Genomic DNA, 6,600 nt, shown 5'->3' on the forward strand with positions numbered 1-6,600 from the left:
TTCCATATTTGTTCATCCTAAAATAACTAGAAAATGAAATGATTTAGCAGATTAATGATTCAGATATAAAAGTTCTACAAAAGTCATGGACAACTATTTTCTTGTGTTTATTTTGATTCAGGATTGGAGTTATTGAATTTTGAAATGTATCTACAGGAAAATGAACTAAAACATGTTTAGCATTTCGCATCTACAGTTTCTGGCCTTGGTTTCTGTGATTCTGTTCTTGCTGTGAGGAACTCTGTTTGTTGGCGTGAGCTCTGTAGGCGCAGACCTGCCTAACCCTGCCTTACAGCCTTCCTAATTCAAACTAGGTCCTCTCCCAGTTCACTCCATACTCACCTCCCCTAGACACTTCAATGTGGAAGAGTCCATAATGCAGGAGAGCACAGCTGTTATTTTGAAATGATCCAACATCAGATCACTAAACTGATGCCTGTTTTGCTGTTTTACTAGACAAATACATTTTCCTAAATTAACACATAATAAAAAAATAAATAGAAAGTGAAAGCATTAATGAACATGGCATGACAATGAAAGACTGAGCAGTTTGATCACCCCTGACTCTTGGATTGTTTGAGTGGAAGTGTCTAGGAGAAGTAAGCTGGGGTTGAATTGTGTTCAGGCTCTTAAAGGTCTCAAATGAATCTGTATCACACTGAACAAACACAAGAAGAGCAAGAGCTGATCAGAGAAACAGCACAGCAGAGGAATATTCCAGTAAGTACATTAGAGAAACTGTTCATTGACTGAGACCCATCAGACCAGTTATACACAGACCAATGCTGCTTTAGAAGACCTGACAGTGATTAGTAGTTCAGTCTCTGTTTTTTGAACATTCTAACCATGAAATGCTGTAATTAAAATACAGATTTTATCCTGTTTTCCATGTAAATGTTTTTAATGTTATTATTTTCAGCAGTGAATAATATATATAAATACACTGACCCACGCAAACTGAGAAATGCAGGATCTGAATGAGCAACACACTTTAATGATTAGAGAATTTAAGCATTCAGTGATGCAGTTTGTGTTTGTGTAGTTTTACTGGGGCTAAAGTATCAGGATTCCACCCTGAGGCTCTCACACCCATCATCTAATACAGCTGACTGTGTGATGAGTATCTATGATGGTTCTCTGGTCTTTGATCTCCTTTCAGAGGAATCTCGAGTTGCATTGATGAACAATTCATGCACGCTGGGGTTCTGCATTTCTGTTTGATCCAGAAGTGGAGATGAAAATATCACACTTTTAGCTGTGATTGCAACAAAATGACTGTACAAACTGAAGTAAATGACAAGTTTAGCATTTATCATCTGTTTTTCTGGTATTTGTTTCTGCATTTGTACGTGTGCTGTGAGGAACTGAATGAAACGATAAAAGATGAATGAGTTCAGATTTTCTCTGGAGGGACTGAAAGCAAATAAAGCAGCGGTTAAAACCATCCAGTTGCATATAAGCAGTATTTCACTCTTGTTTTGAAAAAAAAAAAATCAGTCTCTTTCAAAGCTAAGAATGTATTGTTGGCGTGTGCTCTGTAGGCGCGGCACTGCTTCAACCTGCCTTACAGCCCTCCTGCTTTAAATGTCACGTCAAATTTATTTATATAGCGCCTTTTACAACGGACGTTGTCACAAAGCAGCTTTACAGAGAACCTGGGTCCGATCCCCCAGTGAGCAAGCCTTGGCAACAGCGTCAAGGAAAAACTCCCTCAACAGGAGGAAGAAACCTCGAGAGGAACCAGACCCAAAGGGGAACCCATCCTCCTCTGGCCGACACCGGATAACAGCACAAACAAAAAACAGTATAAGTGGATACAGTTTTACCCTTCTTTACTGGGCGCCGGCCGCATCAGATCCCCCTGGGACATGATTGAGTGGTGTTCACATCAGTGACCCTGTCTCAATTCACTACATACTCACTTCCCCTAGACACTTCAGCTTAGTACAGTCCATAATCTAGAAGAGCACAGCTGTTATTTACTCATGATCCAACAGTAGATCACTAAACTAATGCCTGAAATACACTTTTCAGCAAATACTTGATGAGGAAGGAAATACGGGACGAACAGAAATGCAAAAACAAAAATCAGAGCAAACGAAAGTAGAGCGAAGGAAGACGTGTCTGATATAATAGTGTAAGTAAGTATATGTGGTGTTTACAGGACTCTCTCCTCTCCTCACATTCTCTTCATGTCCTCCTCTGGTTCTCCTCCTGTTCTCATCTTGTTCTACTCTGTTTCTCCTCCTGTTCTCTATACTGGTTCTAAGCTGAAGAGGAAAACCATATGCCAGAATTGATCTGTACGTCAGAGCAAAGAGAAGGCCATCAAGACCATGAATGGAGTTCTTGCAGTGACCTCTACCTTACTGAAAGGTCAAAACCTGTTTTATATCAGTGTTTATTATTTCTGAAATGTTTATTGTTGAGCAGCTACATTTCACTGCACTTCATGCAGTTTACGAATCCAGAATTCTTAAAGAACATTTTCAGAGTTCTGGATGGAGTAAAAACTGTCCAGGTTTTGTGGCTCTGTTTAGTGACAGTGAGGAAGATTCCCTGCCCTCATCTGACCATCACTCCATGGACACACCAAACACTTTTGAGGAGAATCCCTTCTTTCCTCCGCACAGGTGAAACAGGCTGTTGTTTACTGTTAAATAACAAACAGAAAGTTGTTTAGTAATAACTGTAGTGATTACACACATTAATATGACTTAACACCTAAAATTCAGTGCGAGACTGGGTGAAATATATTTATTGTCAGAAATATATTCTGAAATCATACATGCTACTGATATAAATGAATTAAATCATATAAATAATATACATTAAAAGCTAATATTCATTTTAAAAGACATGTTTCATTGAAAGGTCTGAGAATGTTGGAGGAATGTCCAGGGCCTCTGAAACTGACCACCAACCCAGGGTGAAGACCCAGCAAAGCAATGTGAGAGAAAATGAAAGTGAAAGTAAAAGAATATTAATGAGAATTAAAGCTGAGTGAATGTTAAAGAATATTAATGTGAATTAAAACTGACTGATGATGTTCTGCAGGTAAAAGAGAAAAGCAGGAACTCTTTCTTTCAGTGGATCTTTCAGTCGGCACTGCGAGCTCTCCTGCTGATCTTCACTCTGAGCTACAGCTCCTCACATCCTCACACAGGTATGATAAACATAAACTTTATTATTTCACTGAGGTCTTTCTTTATTCTCCTGATTTCCTCAAAGCTAATACGTTGTTCAGTGTTGTGTTTTATGGAGATTTACTAACATTCTGTGTTTGGATGTGAAGGTGAAGCTGATGGTGATGAAGTTCAGAGCAGAGAAGAATCCAACAAGAATCACAACCCTGGGTAGAAGGAGAGAGAGAGAGAGAGAGAGAGAGAAAGAAGTACAGGGGAGAAGCATTATTCCTCCCTCACCCTTAAGTGCTCACACTGGTGATTAAACTGAGAGGATTCACAGTTTAATAGACAGAATGCTGTGATGTGCATTGAGGAGAGCAGAAGGACTGGTTCTGTTTCCAGGTGGAGAACTGCTGAGAGAAGCTTCTTTAAAAAGTGTGGAGCTTCAGAAGCTTTTCATACATTTTCTATGTGATTACAGAGTCCTTCCATCAAATACTAACATCGGAAGATCCAACATTTGGAAGATCCAAACATTAATGCAAAGTTTAGACCACAACTACAAACTACAAGAAGCAAATGTGAAACAGTAATCTTTCTCAACAAGAACCAGAAAAAATGGTAAAGTACAGTTGGAGGTATAAACAGTGGGTGTGAAGGGAATGTTTGTGTTGGCTCAGTGCTGCCTCTGCTGGATTGGTGGGGATCTGCTCTGGTAGAAAAGGAACCTTCAACAGGCTGAAACTCTAAAGCCTGGCTGTTCTCCAGCAGCAGGTTTGAGCAAATATGCCCTCACCAACAAACTCTTTCTTAACTGAAAGACAGAAGAGTGTAGGATTTTTACACTTATGGTGCCTTATCAGTGTAAAATTGCAGATGTTCCAAAGAAATTGGAGCAATATCCACATTTTGTATTTCATAAAAATATAAATAATTGAATGTGTATTTAAAACCACATTATAAATAAAAATAGCATATAAGCAGTCTAGGTGCAGCATGATAAAATAATAAAATCTTATACTGTAATTCAATTTGTGATTGTGTTACTGCATCATTACAATCACACAGTAAAACTACAGGCTGTTTTTGATATGAGAAGACAAACATATCTGTACATTTGGTTGCTGTTGGACAAAACCTCATGTCTCTACAAGGAGATTGTTGGCTTGTTGCTTGTTTGCATTTGGTAGGTGTGGTACTTCTTCACGCTCTCTCACAGACTTCCTGCTTTAAACGAGGGCGTCGCCCAAATTCACTTCAAACTCACTTCCCCTACACACTTCAGTTTGGAAGAGTCCATAATGCAGGAGAGCACAGTTGTTATTTTTAAATGATCCAACACTAGATCAATAAATTAATGCATGCAATCACATATTTTCTGCAAATGCATGTTGCTTTGATGTAAGAAATTAAAAAAAGCAATTAAAAAACAAAACCAATAGCAATAGATAGCAAATATAACATGATTATGAAACAGTGAGCAGTTTGATCACCCCTGCAACTTGTATTGTCCCAAGTGGAAGTGTCTAGCAGAAGTCAGTTGGGGTTGAATTTTGTTCAGGCCCCTGAAGATCTCATATAAATATACATCAAGCTGAAGACAAAAAAACAAGAAGAGCAAGAACTGATCATGGAAACAGCTCCAGTGAAATATTCTGGTAAGTACATGACAGTAAACCCTCATAAAATGAGACTTAGAGGACTTTTAGTTTGGAAACCTGTCCATCATCAAATATTTTCATTTTTTTACATTTATTAGAAGCATTTATTTTTCTTTATATGGATATATAGTTATACAATTGTATGATCTACAAGAGAGAAGAAATCACATAAAGCACTTCCACATTTTTCTCATCCTAAAATAACTAGAAAATGAAATGATTTAGCAGATTAATGATTCAGATATAAAAGTTCTACAAAAGTCATGGACAACTATTTTCTTGTGTTTATTTTGATTCAGGATTGGAGTTATTGAATTTTGAAATGTATCTAGAGAATGAACTAAAACATGTTTAACATTTCACATCTACAGTTTCTGTCTTTGTTTCTGTGATTCTGTTCTTGCTGTGAGGAACTCTGTTTGTTGGCGTGAGCTCTGTAGGCGCAGACCTGCTTCAACCTGCCTTACAGCCTTCCTAATTCAAATTAGGTCCTCTTCCAGTCCTCTCCCAGTTCACTAGGAGAAGTAAGTTGGGGTTGAATTGTGTTCAGGCTCTTAAAGGTCTCAAATGAATCTGTATCACACTGAACAAACACAAGAAGAGCAAGAGCTGATCAGAGAAACAGCACAGCAGAGGAATATTCCAGTAAGTACATTAGAGAAACTGTTCATTAACTGAGACTCATCAGACCAGTTATACACAGACCAACGCTGCTTTAGAAGACCTGACAGTGATTAGTAGTTCAGTCTCTGTTTTTTGAAACATTCTAACCATGAAATGCTGTAATTAAAATACAGATTTTATCCTGTTTTCCATGTAAATGTTTTTAATGTTATTATTTTCAGCAGTGAATAATATATATAAATACACTGACCCACGCAAACTGAGAAATGCAGGATCTGAATGAGCAACACAGTTCAGCACTTTAATGATTGGAGGATTAATCATTCAGTGATGCAGTTTGTGTTTGTGTAGTTTTACTGGGGCTAAAGTTTCAGGATTCCACCCTGAGCCTCTCACACCCATCATCTAATACAGCTGACTGTGTGATGAGTATCTATGATGGTCCTCTGGTCTTTGATCTCCTTTCAGAGGAATCTCGAGTTATAACGCGGAACAATTCATACAAACAGCGGCTCCTCTGAGTTCTGCGTTTCTGTCTGATCCAGGACTGGAGACAAAAATGTCACAGTTTTAACACAAGTTTAGCATTTATCATTTGTTTTTCTGGTATTTGGTTCTGCATTTGTACACATGCTGTGAGGAACTGAATGTAACGATAAGAGCCAGATGATAACAATTTTGCTCTGGAGGGACTGAAAGCAAATAACAAAAAGCAAAAAGTCCATCTAGTTGCATATAAGCAGTATTTCACCCTTATTTTGCAAAAAATAATCGATCTGTCTCAAAGCCAAGAATGTATTGTTGGTGTGTGCTCTGTAGGTGCGGCACTGCTTCAACCTGCCTTACAGCCCTCCTGCTTTAAAGCTGTCTCAATTCTCTACATACTCACTTCCCCTAGACACTTCAATTTAGTACAGTCCATAAAGTAGCAGAGCACACCTGTTATGTATTCAAGGTCCAACATTAGATCACTCCAACTAATTCCTGAAATACATTTTTCAGTCTCACCTTATTTAGATAGTCCATTACAGTCCCCTATAGATTATCTACAGATGTTCAAATTGTTAACAAAGTTAACTCTGTTGAAATTCAGTTAATTCTAAATAGTGGTGGGGTTAGGATTAGGATTTGGACCAGGGTTAGGGCTAAGACCAGGGTGAGGGTTAGGATTTGGGCTGAGGTTAAGG

This window comes from Colossoma macropomum, unplaced genomic scaffold, assembly GCF_904425465.1.
Source record: "Colossoma macropomum unplaced genomic scaffold, Colossoma_macropomum, whole genome shotgun sequence".
NCBI lineage: Eukaryota > Metazoa > Chordata > Actinopteri > Characiformes > Serrasalmidae > Colossoma > Colossoma macropomum.